General features: G+C 46.5%; 1 pseudogene; it reads left to right on the plus strand.

Annotated features, from left to right (window-relative positions):
- The first annotated feature begins 233 nt into the window (after window positions 1–233).
- On the plus strand, window positions 234–14,963 carry LOC122018879 (annotated as a pseudogene).
- Window positions 14,964–20,001: the final 5,038 nt, after the last annotated feature.

Consider the following 20,001-nt stretch of genomic DNA (forward strand, 5'->3'; position numbering starts at 1 on the left):
TTCTTCCTCGCCATTGTATCAGGTCCTACATATTTCTAACAATGATTGTGAGGGTGAGTCCATTTATTTGTTCTAGAGTTTTTTAAGTAAAAAAAATGCTCGAGATCCAAGCTTCTATAGTTCTATTCTTATATTGGCATGCGAGAGTAGTGATCGAAGCTAAAGCAGCAAATTTGAGAGTAGAAGAAGAGGTTTTCGAGATTTGAGATCACGGTGGAGTGATCATAGGCAGAATGGAGAGTGGATTGGGGTTGGAGGAGACGGAGTTGCGCTTGGGATTGGAGTTGCCCAGCGGAGGGGAAGGCGAGGGCGCGAATAAGAGGGGATTCGAGGAAACCATTGATCTAAAGCTTCAGATGCCATCTGACGTGGGGGAATCGGAGGTCGCCTTGGAATCTTTCGACAATATAGTGAAGAAGACGCCGAACCCAATGAACATTGCCTCGTGGGGCAGCGACGGCGACGTCCACCCGGAAAAGCCATCTGCGCCCAAGTACGCTTGATTTTATGCCGATTAGATCAAATGTTTAAATCTTGCTTGTGTTACTATAATTTGTGATACAATTCATGCTTTTTGCATGATTTATCTCATCTTTGTGTATATAACCTATGCTTCGTGCTTCGGGGAATATGATCGGCTACATTTTTTAAGCTTTAATTATAATTATTTAGGGGGTGTTTGGTTTAGGGGAATAGGAGTAGAGAATGAGAATGAGAATCATTAATTGTCATTGTTAATATTTGGATTATAGGAATAGGAATACAAATAAGGGAATGAATCCTTGAAATTGGATAATAACTCATTCCCATGTACCTCCCCTTCAATAAGCTATTACCTTATTTTCATCAATCAAAATATTTCCTTATTCCAAAAATACCCTTGACCTAAAACTAAAATTTTCTCCCTTAATATCAAATATCAAAATATATTTATTTATTTTTTCTTTTATATCACTTCTCTCTCCTTGTTCTCTCTCATCATATTTTCTCTCATCATTTTATCATACACTTTTTCTCTCCTTAATCTCTCTTATCACACTCTCTTTCCTCTTTTTTTCTCATTGTACTTTCTCTTTTATCATACTTTATCTCTCCTTAATCTCATCCATCACACTCTCTTTCTTCTTTTTTTCTCATCATACTTTCTCTCTCCTTAATCTCTCCCATCACACTTTCTTTTCTCTTTTTTTTCTCATCACACTTTCACTCTCATCACACTTTCTCTCTCCTCAATCTCTCTTGTCACACTCCCTCCTTTTTTCCCTCAACACACTTTGTCTCTCATCATACTTTCTCCCTCATCATACTTTCTCTCTCCTCAATATCTCCCATCACACTCACTATTCTCTTTTTTTTCATCACACTTTTTCTCTCACCATACTTTCTCTCTCCTCAATCTCTCTCATCACACACTCTCTCCTCATTTTTTCTCATTATATTTTCTCTCTCTTCATCCTCTCTCATCATACTTTCTCTCTCATCTTCTCTCATCATGCTTTCTCCTATCACACTTTCTCTCTCTTCATTCTTTCTCATCACACTTTCTCTTTCATCATATTTTTCTCTCACATTCATCTTTCTTTCACATCTAATTTTTTCTCTTATTTTCCTTTAAGGGTAAAAAAGGAAATTTTGATTTATTCCGATAAAAAATATGTAACTAACCAAACATTACTTTTAAAAGTGATATCCATACTCATACCCATTCTCATTCCACAATACAATGATTCCTATTCCGATTCCTATTCCTATGGAAGAACCAAACACCTCCTTAATCTTTTATTAATTATGAGCATGAAATTTGTCCTATTCTCTTTCAACCCATATAGAAATTTGTTAGCATTTTTTTTTTTCATCTTTTGAATAAATGAAGTTTCCTTTTCTTTTAGGCGGCCTTACACCTTAATTCACTAACAACAACATTTAGTTCTAAATTCACACAGAATTAGCCAGTTAAGAGATTTTTTTATTCACACATTCAGTTGAAATAGAAAGTTGGTGAACTTAACATTTGAAACAAAAGTTGTACTTCAGCTATAAACAAAGAGGGTGTATTCAATGTTGGACTTTTAATTATTTTGAATGATTTTTATGGATTTTAAAAGTCTAGGTGTATTCAATCTAGATTTTTATAAACTCTATAGAAATCTAATGGTATCCAAATTAGATTTTTGTAGATTTTTAAAAGTCATGTGGTATTCAAACTTGACTTTTTAAAATTCTATGAAAATTTTTTAGTATCCAATGTTTTAATAGATTTTCATGGATTCTTTTAGAATTTCTTGAATACAAATTTTAATCAATAAGAACTCTCCAAAACACATGGTACAGCTTAAAAAATAAAATAAAAAATCTTCTCCTCGCCTTGAGACTTCTATAAAGCACATGATGATATCAAATATTTTCCTGAGAAAGCATTGCAGAAAAAAAAACCAACAAGGAAACAACAACTACAATGGCGGTAGTAACAATACAGGGCACACTATTGTGCAAGCAACATCAAAGGTCAAAAGCTTCGGCATGCACCATGAAAAATGGACATAAGATTCTAGTCCAATGGACCAAACTTTGAACAATTTATTAAGTAATCGTCAATTGTTGAGGATGGATATTTGCATGCAACGGAGAAGCCTGGCTACAGAGTACTTCCAATAACGTCTCCATGGTGACAAAAGATAAATATGTTTGTCCTTGCACCCCGTTAATTCATCCCAGGGTCAACATGGAAGAGGTAAATCACGGACGGTTACTAGCCTTTGGAATAGTGACTATCACATAAGGGAGGTATTTACCTCAGCTTTGCTGAGATTCGAACCCCAGACCTCATGGTGACAACATCTCATGCGCTAGTCACTAGACTCATCCGAGGGGACTACAATAACGCCTCCATGGAGCTTGAGAGACTGGTGTAAATTTTTGCCGGCTGTCAGTGTAGTTTCGTAGAAGAACGCTTTGACTTTATTTAGAACTGAATGAGCGCATGCTTTTGATGAACAAAAACTGTGGCAAGTTCTTCAATGGTCTCCAGAATAACTACGTCGACCATTTTTATCGACAAACCAAGCCAAAAAGATCGTTTTTATCTTTTTGTCTTTTTAGCCAAACGAAGCCAAAGTGTAAAAAGTTAAAAAATAAAAATTATCGACAAGTATACTATTTATATTTTATTAAAAAAATTAATTTAATTAGGTATTTTAAATTTTATTCGAAGATAAATATCGCGCGATATCATGATCGCCTATGCTTTTCCAATATTGAATACACCACCTTAACCCTACACGTCTCTCTTTTCTTCTCTCACAAGACGAGACGTTCTTTGCTCTCCAAGAAACTAGACAATTGAGGGTTTTCACTGTTAAATTTTAAAGGTATGTTTTTAATGATTTTTTTTTGAATCATTCTTTTTCCTTTTCTGCTGCGACGCTGACTATTTTACCTTTTCGTAGCCGTGGATTTATCCTTAAACAGAAAGAGGATCCCTAACGTTTTACCTTTTGGCTCCATTTCAAGGTGTCTAATATCATCTCCAGGAATTCACTGGCCAAGGTCGTCAACCTAGGAAATGAGAAAGAGTTGTTTAATCTTTGTTATGCCTCCTTGAAAAATGTCATTGAGAGGGTATTTAAAATATTTAAATCATGATTTAAAATATTCAAAACAATTTCTCAATTTTCATATACTACACAAGTTGAGCTTATTTTGGATTGCCCCGAATTGCATAATTTTCTTCGCAAGGAGTATCATTCTGATGAATTTCTAGTTGAATCAGATAATGAAGCTTCATCATCCTTGCTAGAACAAGTTCTTGGTGTTGATTGCTTTGATCAATTATTTGATACTCAAGAATAACAATGAGCAAATGCTAATGCATAGAGAGATATAATAGCGAATCGAATGTGGAGCGATGTTTATAATATTGGCAGTAATGAAATTTAGAATTTTGCTTTCATGTAAATCCATAAGTTTTCATGAAAAAGTTTATAAATGTCCGTAGAAATCTTGCAAAAAAAAAGTCTATATAACTCCATGAAATTTTTTTCGCAACTATGTCAGATTCTATAAAAAATAAAAAGTTATTAATTTTACAAAAGTCTATCGTTAAAAAAAAGAGTTAGTGAAAGTCATTCAATCTCTTTGTTGAATACACCCCTGAAAATTTCCTATTCTCGGAGTTATTTTGATTTGTATGATCACCAAAGTTTCACTTCAGTTATGCTCTAACACTATTAGAATGCAATTATCAGGGCACAGGCTGTGGGTTGGCTGCCAGTGAGATCCTTCAGGAAGAACATCCTCTCTGTTCACTCTGAGAAGCATGTCGGCGACAACATGGACACCAGCGGTAACTCGCCGGCTGCCTTTGTGAAGGTGAGCATGGATGGTGCACCGTACCTGCGCAAGGTGGGACGGACCTGAAGATGTACAGGAGCTACCAAGAGCTCTCCATGGCCCTGCAGAAGATGTTCAGCTCCTTCACCACCAGCACTGGTATGCGTGCATACAGTAGGGTACCCCTTAATTATCTTAATTGAGCAATCACCATCAATGGATTTTAACTTGGGACATGCCATGGGAGAGGAAGTGCAAATTGTTCCCCACATGAGATTGTCCAGGAATCTGTTTAATTTGTGGCTAATTCTGTAGCCATATCAGTGTACACAATGTAGGCCGACCTATGAAGACAAGGATGGAGATTGGATGCTTGTTGGTGATCCATGGGAGTAAGCTTCTCTCATCAACTTTCAGAAATTTAAACTACCATTATGATTTCTTAAATCTGTATCATCATTTACTTTGTATCAAAACAATTATAATCCAAGATGTTTGTTGACTCGTGCAAACGCTTGCGTAGTAAGCTTCTCTCATCAACTTTCACATTCAGAAATTTAAACTACCATTATGATTTCTTAAATCCGTATCATCATTTACTTTGTATCAAAACAATTAAAATCCAGGATGTTTGTTGACTCGTGCAAACGTTTGCGTACCATGAAGGGATCCGAAGCCATTGGGATTGGTTTGTATCTTTGTTATGAATCTCCGAACCAATCAACTCCTAATTCTATGCCTGCTTCTATTAAAAACATTCAATATATCAGAGAAATTTAATCTTGTTCTCTTCTGATACGGATATTGGGAGGAGGGCATAGGAGAAATTAAGATGAAAGGGAGGGGCGTTTTGGTCTTTTGAGAGGTGAGGGGATTTTAGGGTCTTAAGGGTTGCTGTAGCATAGGGGGAAGAGGAGAGGGGGAAGGTTTGGGTTCCTGGTCTGGCGCCGCCAACAGCGAAGAGAGAAAGGGGTTTTCCTCCCTCTCCTGCTTCTAGCCGGCCGCCGGCCTTCACCTTTGCTCCTCTTCTTCTCCTCACCGTCGGCTACCCTCTCTCCTCCTCCTCTTTCCCGCGACCCATACCGCCGCCGGTCGTCGGTCCTCCTTGCGGCGCCGCCATCGGACCAACACGCCGACGCCCCCTCTCCTTCTCTTCTTCTCGCTGGAAGTGCCTCACAATGCTGCCATCCTTCTTCTCCCCTTCTTCGGTGCCACCACAGCTCGTGAGAGACGTCACTGCCACCCTCCTTTGACGCTGCCTCGCCGGAGGGTCTCGCCGTCGCCACCATGCAATATCTCCCTCTTCTCCTCGCAACGTCGCTACTGGATTAGCGCCGCTGCCATTGCCCTCCTCACGCAGCACCATCTCCGCCGCCGGAGAAACTTGCGACTGCCCTTCTTCTCCTCGCCAACGCCGATGATGGCAACCGCCTTTTCTCCTCTCCTCCTTCCTCTCTGGCCGACCGCGATTTCCAGCCGCCGTCTCCTCTTTTCTCCCTGTGCGCACCATGACCCCCATCATGAGCGCCGGTAGCCTTTTCTCCTTCTCCGTGTCGACGTCGCAGTGTTCGGAGCCGTTGCCGGCATTACTGTTCACCCCCATAGTCTAGGCCTCCACGTTGCAATCGCTGCCCCTCCGCGCTATGGCTAGTTGTCGCCGTCTTTCAGACTCCGACGCTTATACGGGGCAGTTTCCTCGTCGTCGTATGCCTTTGAGCTGTGTGCCATGTTTGTGTGCCCGGTCTGTATGCTGTTATTGTGTTCTGACCTTGCGCCGACCTTGCTCGTGTACTGTATTCCACCCTAGCGCGGCTCCTATATATGTGTCGGGTTCCGGCCTGTGTGCCGACCCAGCGTCCCGGCCTGCGTGCCGACCCAGCGTCCCGGCCTGCGTGCCGACCCAGCGTCCCGGCCTGCGTGCCGACCCAGCGTCCCGGCCTGCGTGCCGACCCAGCGTCCCGGCCTGCGTGCCGACCCAGCGTCCCGGCCTGCGTGCCGACCCAGCGTCCCGGCCTGCGTGCCGATCCAGCGTCCCGGCCTGCGTGCCGATCCAGCGTCCCGGCCTGCGTGCTGACCCAACGTCCCGGCCTGCGTGCCGATCTCATGTGCCAGCCTGCGTGCCGATCTCGTGTGCCGGCCTGCATGTCGATCTATTGTTTCGGTCTGTGCGCCGATCTCATGTCTCGGCCTGTGTGCCGATCTCGGGTCCCGGCCTGCGTGCTGGTGTCGTATCCCGGCCTGCGTACCGGTGCTTGTTCCGGCCTGCGTGTCGTTATTATCTCCCGATCTGCAGCTCATCTTTCGGCTCTGCACCTCGTTCGGCTCTTCACCGTCAGATCCAGCCTGATCAGAATCATCTATTCTTTCGGGTCGCGACAACTCAAGCCGCGTCCTATCCGAGGGCGCCCCCCTGGGCCAGGGTACGTTCCTCGTTCATGTTTCATATGCATTTTCATTATTTCATGGCTTAGTCTTGTACTCATATATTCGTCGGATCTGCCTCGAGTATCGGGGTACCGAGGGCCGGGTCAACCCGGTCGTTGGCTGTAGGTAGCGTTGACTAGAGGACTTCTGAAGACTTGGTCAACACGGGAGTCATCTCAGCACACCCCCCTCCGGAACGTCGCGACTTCGTCAACATTCTTGACACCTCACCTGACGGTCCATCCGACTCAGCTTCTGGACCGGATCAAATTTGGCGTCGTCTGTGGGAACACAACAGCCTGTTCTGGAACGTGAAGATGGACGACGTCGGGAGGTTCTCTGCTATTATCACAATCCCGGAGGATCTCGATACACATATTATTTTCTACCCTCACTCCACCGGGATTCGGGAGTCGAGGGATCGAGTGAAGCTTCAGCTGGCTGACAGGTTAGTTTTTCCGTTATGTTTTTTCCTGACTCCACGGGTATTTGGGAGTTAAGGGATCGAGACAAATCCTTAGCCGGTTGGTCTGGCTGACAGATCAGGTACGCTACAAGCTCTGCTTCATTTTTACGATTATAGGAACTGATATATTTCCCTGATAAAAGAGTTAGAGCCTAGTTCCTTGATCAAAGACTAGAGCCTTCAATTTCTGATCGGACACTAAGGGCCCAGCTCCCCGCTCATACACTTGGGACACAGCTCCCCGCTCATGCTCTAGGGGCACAGCTCCCCACTCATACACTTGGGACACAGCTCCCCGAGCATAGACGTGCAGTATCACCTCCCGATCAGGACCTAGGGGTCTCGCGCTTTGATTACAGACTAGGGACCTTACTCTTCGATCAGGGACCAAGGGTCTAACTCCCCGATCATGTGTGTTATAGGCTCTGCACCCTTCGCCATGGGGCTCTGCATCCTCTTACTGTCATAGGCGTTTCACCTTATTTCTATGATATGCTCTGTATTCTCCACCTGTTCTGCATCTTCTTATGTCTACAGGCTCTGTTTCCTTCACCCACGGTGCTATGCTTGCCTCTACTTTTATGAACTCTACTCCCCTATATTACCATATATTTCATTCTCTTTGACGGTCAAGGCTCATGACGGTCAAGGCTCGTATTATCATCTTCTCCCCTCGCTCCACGGGTATTCGGGAGCTGAGGGATCGAGACAGATCCACAGTCGGTTGGCATCACACCGCTGTCAGGTATGACATAAGCTTTATTTCCTCATGCTGCTCAAGGCTTCGCTTTTACTAGCTTCAAAGCTTATCCTTCCTCGTTCGGGGTTGAGTGGTTTTCACTGGTCTCAGACCAGCTTATTGGATTTCATATTTCCCCCGTTCGGGGTTGAGCGATAGTCACTGGTCTCAGACCAGCTTATTGGATTTCATATTTCCCCCGTTTGGGGTTGAGCGATAGTCACTGGTCTCAGACCAGCTTATTGGATTTCTTATCTCCCCCGTTCGGGGTCGAGTTATCGCCACCGGTCTCGAACCGGAGTATTATTATTGGTCTCGGACCAGCGCCATCGGCACCGGTCTCGGACCGGAGTATCATTATTGGTCTTGGACCAGCGCCATCGTCACCGGTCTCGGACCGGAGTATTATTACTGGTCTCGGACCAGCGCCATCGCCACCGGTCTCGGACCGGAGTATTATTACTGGTCTCGGACCAGCGCCATCGCCACCGGTCTCGGACCGGAGTATTATTACTGGTCTCGGACCAGCGCCATCGCCACCGGTCTCGGACCGGAGTATCCTAGACTCTCGCCTCAGTGCGAGTTATAAGTGAGCTTTGCTCTCACGCCCAACGACCTTTCAGGTCGGCTCCCATGCGAGAATTAAAAGTGAGCTCTGTTCTCACGCCCAACGACCTTGCAGGTCGGTAGCCCAGAACTCTCGCCTCGGTCACGAGTTATAAGTGAGCTCTGCTCTCACGACCTTCTCGCCCCAGTGCAAATTAAAAGTGAGCTCTGTTCTCACGCCCAGCGACCTTCGGTCGGTGCCCCAGACTCTCGCCTCGGTCACGAGTTATAAGTGAGCTCTGCTCTCACGCCCAACGACCTTTCAGGTCGGCTCCCATGCGAGAATTAAAAGTGAGCTCTGTTCTCACGCCCAACGACCTTTCAGGTCGGTAGCCCCAGACTCTCGCCTCAGTGCGAGTTATAAGTGAGCTCTGCTCTCACGCCCAACGACCTTTCAGGTCGGCTCCCATGCGAGAATTAAAAGTGAGCTCTGTTCTCACGCCCAACGACCTTTTAGGTCGGTAGCCCCAGACTCTCGCCTCAGTGCGAGTTATAAGTGGGCTCTGCTCTCACGCCCAACGACCTTTCAGGTCGGCTCCCATGCGAGAATTAAAAGTGAGCTCTGTTCTCACGCCCAACGACCTTTCAGGTCGGTAGTCCCAGACTTTTGACGGTCAGGGCTCAGATTATTCTCTTCTCCCCTTGCTCCACGGGTATTCGGGAGTTGAGGGACCGAGACGGATCCTCAGTCGGTTGGCATCACTTTGTCATAAGGTATGATAAAGATTCTATCCCTTTATATTGCTACAGGTTTCGCTTCTATGGGCTTCAAGGCTTATCCTCCCCCGTTCGGGGTTGGGCTATTACCACTGGTCTCGGACCAGAGTATTACCCCTGGTCTCGGATCGGAGTATCACTAATGATATCTCGGTCAGGCGGTCAGACCAATGCCCATTCGGTCTTCCAGAGACCAAGTCCTGGCCATACCTTCAGATCAATTCCTGGTCAGACCTCCAGATTGCTTCTTTGTCGGGCCTTCAGATTGTTTCTGGGTTAGACCTTCATATCAAGGCTGGGTCAGATCTCCAGGTTGCTTCCTTGTCAGGCCCTCAGATTGTTTCTGGGTCAAGTCTCCAGATCGAGTACTGGTCAGGCCTCCAGAGCACCTCCCGGTCGGGGTCCCTGACTCTCGCCCCGGTGCGAGTTATAAGTGAACTATGCTCTCACACCTCCAGACTCTCGCCCCAGTGCGAGTTATAAGTGAGTTCTGCTCTCACGCCCAACGACCTTTCGGTCGGCACTCATCGCTCTGCTCGCAGCTTTGCCTGACACTCACCGCACTCGCTCTGCTCACTTGCCGCTCTGCCCGGCACCCATTATACTCACTCTGCTCACTGCTCTGCACGACACTCGGCTCCCACGTTCCGCTCATCGCTGTTGCTCAGTCGGCACTCATCACTCCACTCACTTGCTGCTCTGCCCGACACCCATCCCACTTGCTCCACTGGCCGCTTTGCCCGGCACCCATCCCACTTACTTTACTCGCCGCTCTGCTCGGCACTTATCATTCGCGTTTCACTGTTGCCCGGTCAACGTTCACCGCCCCCCTCGCCGTTCTGCTCAACACTCATCGTGCACGCTTCGTCGCTCTGCTCGACACTCATCGTGCACGCTTCGCCCACCGCGGTTGCTAGGTCGGCATGCACCTCTCACTCGCCATTCTGCCAGGCACCCATCCCACGTGATTCACTCGTCGCTCTGCTCGGCACTTTTCGTTCACGTCTAGCTCATCGCTGTTGTTTGGCCGTTGGCTCGACTACTCACTGGTATCGCTCGGCTACTCGGTTTACGTTGATCTACCTATCACTTAAGGGCTTCCTCGGTTATGCACTTGACTTCGCTCGCCCTCGCTCGCCCATTCTTAGCTTGCTCACTCGATACTCGCTCGGTAGGCACCCGCTCAGTCGATACTCGCTCGGTCGTACGCTTGCTCGGTCGGCACTCACGCGGTCGCGCTCACGACTTTGAGCGTCCATCATTATCTTAATTGCCCGGTCACGATTTACGCTCGCTCGGTCGTACGTTTGTCTATTCGCTCGGCATTCTCTCGACCGCACTTGCTGCTTTGCTCGTCGATCCTTCTCCCTAGAGCCCGGTCGTAATTTATCGGTGCTAAGTCGATATTTTTTCGCTCCATTTGTCCGGTCATGATTTCTTGTCGCTCGCTTGAATTTATTGGAGTCGCTTGCTCGGCATTGCCTCAGCTACTCGTTCGATGTAACAGGACGAGCTCAGTGATCTGATTTCGCGTTCGGTAGCGATTCGGTTTTGGGCTTGGTCTAGTCAATCGGACTTGCGCCTCCTTCGACTAGACTTGAAGGGGAGGCTTGTGATACGGATATTGGGAGGAGGGCATAGGAGAAATTAAGATGAAAGGGAGGGGCGTTTTGGTCTTTTGAGAGGTGAGGGGTTTTTGGGGTCTTAAGGGTTTCTGTAGCATAGGGGGAAGAGGAGAGGGGGAAGGTTTGGGTTCGTGGTCTGGCGCTGCCAACAGCGAAGAGAGAAAGGGGTTTTCCTCCCTCTCCTGCTTCTAGCCGGCGCTGACGCCGGCCGCCGACCTTCACCTCTGCTCCTCTTCTTCTCCTCACCGCCGGCTACCCTCTCTCCTCCTCCTCTTTCCCGCGACCCATACTGCCGCCGGTCGTCGGTCCTCCTTGTGGCGCCGCCATCGGACCAACACGCCGACGCCCCCTCTCCTTCTCTTCTTCTCGCTGGAAGTGCCTCACAATGCTGCCATCCTTCTTCTCCCCTTCTTCGGTGCCACCATAGCTCGTGAGAGACGTCACTGCCACCCTCCTTTGACGCTGCCTCGCCGGAGGGTCTCGCCGTCGCCACCATGCAATATCTCCCTCTTCTCCTCGCAACGTCGCTACTGGATTAGCGCCGCTGCCATTGCCCTCCTCACGCAGCACCATCTCCGCCATCGGAGAAACTTGCGACTGCCCTTCTTCTCCTCGCCAGCGCCGATGATGGCAACCGCCTTTTCTCCTCTCCTCCTTCCTCTCTGGCCGATCGCGATTTCCAGCCGCCGTCTCCTCTTTTCTCCCTGTGCGCACCATGACCCCCATCACGAGCGCCGACAGCCCTTTCTCCTTCTTCGTGTCGACGTCGCAGTGTTCGGAGCCATTGCCGGCACTACTGTTCACCCCCACAGTCTAGGCCTCTACGTTGCAATCGCTGCCCCCTCCGCGCTATGGCTAGTTGTCGCCGTCTTTCAGACTCCGACGCTTATACGGGGCAAATTCCTCGTCGTCGTATGCCTTTGAGCTGTGTGCAATGTTTGTGTGCCCGGTCTGTATGCTGTTATTGTGTTCTGACCTTGCGTCGATCTTGCTCGTGTACTGTATTCCACCCTAGCGCAGCTCCTATATATGTGTCGGGTTCCGGCCTGCGTGCCGACCCAGCGTCCCGGCCTGCGTGCCGACCCAGCGTCCTGGCCTGCGTGCCGACCTAGCGTCCCGGCCTGCGTGCTGACCCAACGTCCCGGCCTGCGTGTCGATCTCGTGTGCCGGCCTGCGTGCCGATCTCGTATGCCGGCTTGCGTGTCGATCTATTGTTTCGGTCTGTGCGTCGATCTCATGTCTCGGCCTGTGTGCCGATCTCGGGTCCCGGCCTGCGTGCTGGTGTCGTATCCCGGCCTGCGTACCGGTGCTTGTTCCCGGCCTGCGTGTCGTTATTATCTCCCGATCTGCAGCTCATCTTTTGGCTCTGCACCTCGTTCGACTCTTCACCGTCAGATCCAGCCTGATCAGAATCATCTACTCTTTCGGGTCGCGACAACTCAAGCCGCGTCCTATCCGAGGGCGCCCCCCTGGGCCAGGGTGTTGGTGCAACCTTAGGTCAAGGTTGACCTGGTTGACCCGACTCAAGTTGACTTGACTCGAGTTGTATTTTGATGTTTGACTTGGGAAGATTGTTGATGCAACTTTAGGTCAAGGTTGACCTAGTTGAGTTGCATGTTGATGTTTGACACTCGTGAGGGAGTTCTATTCTTGATATGGGACAAGAATAGATGTTTGGGAGATTATTGGTGTAGTTGGCAGTTGACTTGGTTGACTGAAAAGTCCAAGTATGGAGACTTGGCATGGAAAGGTCCAAGCAGGGAGCTGGCACTGAAAAGTCAAGTATGGAGACTTGGCGGGAAAAGTCAAGTATGGAGACTTGGCACGAAAATCTATGGAGAGAGAAGTCAGCAGGAGGCTTGGCAGGAAAAGTCACAGTGAGTGAAGCCGGGCGGTGGGAGTCTGGCAGGATGTTAGGCGGTGTGGAAAGTCACGGTGAGTGAAGCCGAGCGGTGAGTATCTGGTGAGTGAAGCCAGGCGGTGGAAAGTCTACTGGGATGTTAGGCGGTGTGGAAAGTCACGGTGAGTGAAGCCGAGCGGTCGGAGAAGTCACAGTGAGTGAAGCGAGGCGATCGGAAAGTCAGTGAGTGAAGCAGGCGGTCGGAGAAGTCACGGTGAGTGAAGCCGGGCAAGAAATGAGTGAAGCGCGGTGAAAATCCTAGTGAGTGAAGCTAGGTGAAAGTGGAAGTCTGGTGAGTGAAGCCGGGCATTGGGAAAGTCACAGTGAGTGAAGCCGGGCGTTGGAAATCCTGGTGAGTGAAGCGAGGCGGTTAAATCCTGGTGAGTGAAGCCGGTGAAAACCCTAGTGAGTGAAGCTAGGTGAAAGTCACAGTGAGTGAAGCCGGGCGAGGAAAATCCAGATGGATCGAGGGTGATCGGACATCCGGTGTTGGGAAGTCCAAGTAGATCGAGGGGTGATCGGATACAAGAGGAAGTCCAAGTGGGTCGTGGAGGATCGGACACTTGGTGGAGAGTCTTAGCGGTCGAGGGTGGCGGGATGCTAAGCATGATGTACCAACAGTCAAGACCGGATGTTGGTTTGAACTTGGTTTGAGCGGGCCTGGATCGATCGGTGATCGATCCGGTGATCTGAATATTCGATCGGTGCGGTGGCCGTCGTGCTATCGATAGCATCTTGTATGATAGCGTAGGTCGGTGGCCGTCGAGTCGATCGGCGAGCGAGGCGGCGAGGGGCGATCGGTCGGGGACCGATCGGCCTGGCTGATCGGTCCCAGGCCGTCGAGATTCTGATCGGTCATGGACCGATCGGGAGGTTCCCTGATCGGTCCATGGACCGATCGAGGGCCAAACAAGCTTCTTCACGATCGGTCCCGACCGTCGGGAAGTTCTGATCGATGCATGGACGATCGGGGCGAAGCAAGGCCTCTTCACGATCGGTCCACGGGCCGTCGAGGGTTCTAACGTTGACGCAGCTAGTTTCTTCATCTTCTTCGCGAGTTATAAAAGAGGTTGAGAAGCTACTGTTGAACTTCTTCTTCTTCTTCTCTTTGCCCCTGCTTCTTGCTGTGCTTGAGCTTTGCTGAGCTCTCTACTTCGTGAAGCTTCGTGTGAGCTTCCCCGGCTGGTCAGCTGCTGCTATCGTTCCGTGAAGTTGCTGCTTCGTCAACGGAAACCAGTCGAAGGCAAGATAGTGTGTGTTTTTACATTCTTATTGTTCTTGCTTCTTGTTGTATTTCTTGTACACTTATCTTGCTGTTGCAAGAGACTTTGTGGCGAGGTTTCTCCACCCAGAAGGAGTGTTTGATTTAGCCGGTTTTCCGGGGACTCATCCACCGACGGATTGATAGGGCTCGTCCACCTTACGGACACGCCGAGGAGTAGGAGTTTCATCTCCGAACCTCGTTACATCGATGCGTTGAGGTTTGATCTCTTTCTTTGTCGTTTCTACATTGTATTTTCCGCTGCGCTAACCCTAATCGTAGGAAGAAACGCGAGAATTTGGGGCGGCTATTCACACCCCCCTCTCTAGCCGAGTACGAAGAGATCCTAACACAGGGTACGTTCCTCGTTCATGTTTCATATGCATTTTCATTATTTCATGGCTTACTCTTGTACTCATATATTCGTCGGATCTGCCTCGAGTATCGGGGTACCGGGGGCCGGGTCAACCCGGTCGCTGGCTGCAGGTAGCGTTGACTAGAGGACTTCTGAAGACTTGGTCAACACGGGAGTCATCTCAGCACACCTCCCTCCGGAACATCACGACTTCGTCAACATTCTCGACACCTCACCCGACGATCCATCCGACTCAGTTTTCGGACCGAATCATCTTCTATATATTTTAGCACCAAGAGCCATGGAGAAGTGCAAGAACAGAAGTTGAAGACTTGCTCCACCAAGTAAAATGGCATAAAGCAAATTCACCTCTGGATTTGGATCAAGGCATGCATCTGCATGTGTGCTTACATATTTCTCGAGTTTATTTAAGTTTGTTCATTATGTTTTTTTTATTAGAATAGCTTGTTTATCACCTTTATGTATGGACAGTGAGAAATGCTACTTCAAGACTGCCGCTTCTGCGTGGCCTTCTAGTTGATGGTGCTGACTTGTTTAATTAATAAACTGTTCTGTTTATTATTAGACGATCACTACACTGTTTGTTGCTAGATAATTACTAAAAATATCATGAGATTCTCAGTGCTTGGTCCTGTTTTAATATTGTAAGGCCAACCGGAATTGGGGACAAAGTTATGCGCATAGTTATGGAGTATCTGATTTAGGTATTTTTATGCTAATATTTTAGCCCTTAATATAGTGCCCCCTACGACTGTCTTACATTATTGGAAAGGTGTAAAATCGTAAAACCAAAACAAGTCATTACATGAGAAGATATTTTGACCGACTGTTGAAATTGGTAAGTATTTTGGTAGAGTTCTTGAGGAGAAATAGATAGTTTTTCTTGATTCTTAAACTTTTGATTTCAAAGCCTTTATATAGACTTGAAAGAAACTTAGGGGGCAAGTAACCTACCAACTTAGGGGGCAAGTAACCTTAGAAACTTAGGGGGCAAGTAACCTTAGTGATGAGTAAACTTAAGTGATAACACATTAACTTTAACACTCCCCCTTAATGTGTTGTCGGATTCCAAGTTTGTCTCGGAGCTGTTGAAATCTTTCTCTCGGAAGTGCTTTTGTGAAGATGTCAGATAATTGTTCCTCAGATCGACAGAACTCAAGTTGAATTTCTTTATCTTCAATTGCCTGTCGAATGAAATGATGCTTGAGTGCTATATGTCGAGTTCGGTTGTGGTGAACTGGGTTCTTAGCCATAGCGATTGCAGATTTGTTGTCGCAGTGTAGCACGGTTCCTTCAATCTGATGGTGACCGAGATCAGCCAAGATTTTTCGAAGCCAAATTGCTTGTGAAGTGGCTACTGATGCTGAGATGTACTCGGCTTCCGCAGACGATTGTGCAACACTTTGTTGTTTCTTGGATACCCATGAGAATATTGCTGAACCAAAGGAGAAACAGTACCCCGAAGTGCTTTTCATGTCATCTAAGGATCCACCAAAATCACTGTCACAATATCCGACAAGATTAAGTGCGTGATTCTTCTGAAAGCTTAGACCGAGGTCAGTTGTCCCTTGAACATATCGTAAGACCCGCTTTGCTGCACCGAGATGAAAATGGCTCGGACTCTGCATAAATCTTGAAAGTAGACTTGCAGCATACATGAGATCAGGTCTAGTTGCTGTGAGATATAACAAATTACCAATGAGGCTACGGTAATAAGTGACATCCGCTGCTTTTCCTCCATCTTCCTTTTTCAATTTCTCCCCCATAATGAGTGGTGTAGAGACAGGATTGCATCCCAGCATGTTGAATTTCTTCAGAATCTTTTCTGCATATATCTTTTGGCAGATAAAGATTGTCTCTTCTTCTTGGTAGATCTCCATGCCCAAGAAATGTCGAAGTAGACCCATATCGCTCATTTCATACTTTTGAGCCATGTCATCTTTGAACTCTTCGATCATCTTCTCGTTGCTTCCAGTGAAAATTAGGTCATCAACATAAAGAGTGACTATAAGAACATCATTACCTTGCTGCTTGACATACAAAGTTGGTTCACTCTTGCTCTTTTCGAATTTTGTTCGGTTGAAATAGTTGTCGATCTCACTGTACCAAGCGCGAGGAGATTGTTTAAGTCCATATAGCGCTTTCTTAAGTTTGTAGACTTTCTCTTCTTTTCCTTTGAGGATGAAACCCTGAGGTTGATCTACATACACTTCTTCCTTCAATTCACCATTGAGAAATGCTGACTTGACATCAAGCTGATAAAGTTTCCACCCTTTGCTGGCGGCGAATGCAATTATAGTTCGGATTGTGTCTAGCCGAGCTACTGGGGCAAACATCTCCCCGTAGTCAATTCCAGGCTGTTGAGAATATCCTTTGGCCACAAGTCTTGCTTTGTGTTTTTGAATGGATCCGTCTGGGTTGTGCTTTACTTTGTAGATCCATTTAACACCTATAACTTCTTTGTCTCTTGGTTTATCGACGAGCTGCCATGTCTGGTTTTTTTCAATTACACGAACTTCCTCCTCCATCGCTTTTTTCCATGGTTCTTCTTTGATTGCTTCAGCAAAGTTCTCAGGCTCAATTGAGCAATAATTGCATGTAGCATATATATCGCTCAATGATCTGTACCTTTTTGGAGTTGCGCTTGGGGATGAGGAGTTTGATGAAGTTGGATCAGTTGAGCTTGAATCTGGTGTGCTTGGCTCAATTTCATCTTCTTTGTCAGTACTGATCAGAATGTCTTTCTTTTCAACTTTGTTTTCTTCCCAATTCCATAAAGCATTTTCATCAACTTGAACATCTCGGCTAATAATAACTTGACCCAGCTGTAGGTTAAATAGTCTATAACCTTTGCTCATGGTGCTGTAGCCGACAAAAATACATCTTTCGCTAGATTCGTCAAGTTTGCTTCGTTTCTGTTTTGGAATTTGAGAATAGCAAATGCTTCCGAATACCTTGAGATGGTTCACCGATGGTCTTCTACCACTCCATGCTTCAAACGGAGTCTTGTTTGGTATGGCTGTGGTTGGGCATCGATTAGATAAATAAACGGCTGTGTAGACTGCTTCAGCCCAGAAGATTTTGGGTAAACCTTTCTCGTGCATCATTGATTTTGCCATTTCAACGATTGTCTGGTTTTTCCTCTCGGTAACACCATTTTGTTGAGGGGTGTACCTTACCGTTAGTTGCCTTTCTACTCCTTCATCTTCACAAAAATTGTGAAATTCTTTAGAAGTGTATTCTTTGCCTCTGTCACTTCTTAAGGTTTTGATGAAGCATCCACTCTGTTTTTCGACGAGATTCTTAAACTTCTTGAATATCATGAATACTTCGGACTTCTGCCTCATGAAATAGACCCAAGTCATACGAGTGTGATCGTCGATGAAAAGAATGAAATACCTATTCTGAGCATGAGAAAGGGTGTCCATCGGCCCGCAGACGTCGGTGTGGATAAGTTCCAACTTTTCTTTAGCTCTCCATGATACTCCTTTTGGGAAAGGTAATCGATGTTGCTTTCCAAACGCGCATCCTTCGCATACATGTTGCTTTCCTTCTATGTGAGGAAGTCCTTGCACCATACTCTTGCCAGATAACTCTTTGAGGCTTTGTAAATTGAGATGACCGAGTCGTCGATGCCATAAGGTTGATGTCAGGTAGTCCGAGGTAGAAGCTTGATGAGCTTTTAGGTCGGCATAATTGATGTTGAGAGCGAAGCTTCGATTGACCATTTTGATCTTTGTGAACACCTTTGACTTATCTCTCCTGTCAAATATAACACATTCATTGTTATCGAAGCAGAGCTTGTACCCATTTTCCACCAATTGTCCGAGGCTGAGTAAATTTTGACTCAAGCTCGGCACACACAAGACATTGTTGATGCAACTCGGTCCTTCCTTCGTCTCGATGGCGATTTTCCCAAGTCCTTTTGACTTTGTTTGCTCTCCGTTTCCAAACTGAACAGGAGCATTGATGCTAATGTCGAGTTCAGAGAAAATTTCTGAGATCGGCGTCATATGGTTGCTACATCCGCTGTCCAGCAACCATTTTCCTTGCTCCTTGTTGGTGGCCGTGTGACATACATAGAATGTTCCATGTGTCTCCTCAGCTGTTTGATTTTCTCCAACTTGATTTGCCTGATAAGTGTTCCTATTTCGGCAATCTTTGGCGAGGTGACCAAATCGATTGCATATTTTGCATCTCGATTGACCTTTGAACCAACAGTCCTTCTCGGAGTGATTTGGCTTATTGCAATTGCTGCAATTCGATGAGTTGTCTTTTCCTTTTCCTTTTGAGATACGTCCACCTCGTCCTCTTGATTTCCATCCAAATCGTGATTGGCCTTCTCGTTCGTTGTTACCAATTTTGAGCTTTGATTGGAATGCACCCTCTATTGGCTTCTCAGAATGTCTGGACAATCTTTGCTCGAACGATTTTAGGGACGCCATCACTTCTTGAACGGTGAGTGTTGTTAGGTCCTTTGTTTCTTCAATGACGGCAATAATGGGATCATATTTCTCAGGAAGACAGATGAGAATTTTGCGTACCAGCCTTTGATCTGTAATATCTTCACCATGAGATTTCATTATATTGACCAGATCAAAGATTCTGGTTGAGAATTCCATGAGTGTTTCTTTCTCCTGCATCTTGGCATTTTCGAAATCCTTGAGTAGTGATTGGAGCTTAATCGCTCTTACTTTCACATCTCCTTGAAATTCGCTCTGCAAGATCTCCCACGCATCTTTAGCCGTGTTGGCTCGCATGATTCTGGGAAATATAGCCTTAGTGACTGCTCTTTGAAGGATTGAGAGAGCACTTGCGTCGGCTTGTCGAGACTTCTCTAATTTCTTCAGACCGGCCTCATTGAGGGCAATGGCTTCCTCGGGCTCTTGTACTCCATTCTCCACAATCTCCCATTGGTTAAGAGATCGAAAGATGGTCTTCATCTTCACGTACCAGAAATCATAGTCTTCGCCATTAAACTCTGGAATGAGATGGTTGATGTTTGTTAAACTCGAGCTGGCCATGGATTTGGATTGGTAGAACCTGGACGCTCTGATACCAACTGTTGAAATTGGTAAGTATTTTGGTAGAGCTCTTGAGGAGAAATAGATAATTTTTCTTGATTCTTAAACTTTTGATTACAAAGCCTTTATATAGACTTGAAAGAAACTTAGAGGGCAAGTAACCTAGCAACTTAGGGGGCAAGTAACCTTAGAAACTTAGGGGGCAAGTAACCTTAGTGATGAGTAAACTTAAGTGATAACACATTAACTTTAACACCGACTTTATCTGGAATTGATCCTTGTTCCATTCTATAAACCTGTCATGTGATCACTAGATAGTGTATCATTACATAAGGTTCATCTTTATGAATTTCTAAAAATAAATACAAGAAAATAACTTAGCATCATAGGAAGTAAACAAACCAAGTTTCACTATAGTCATTCCATCGCTTATTTAATTGCAACGAATTCAACTCAAGAAACCATATAACTCTTCTAGGTTCTCATTCTCTCATTGACTTTATTAGTGTGTATTTGGAAATAGATTAATTGATT

Source organism: Zingiber officinale, chromosome 9A, assembly GCF_018446385.1.
Source record: "Zingiber officinale cultivar Zhangliang chromosome 9A, Zo_v1.1, whole genome shotgun sequence".
In the NCBI taxonomy this organism is placed as follows: domain Eukaryota; kingdom Viridiplantae; phylum Streptophyta; class Magnoliopsida; order Zingiberales; family Zingiberaceae; genus Zingiber; species Zingiber officinale.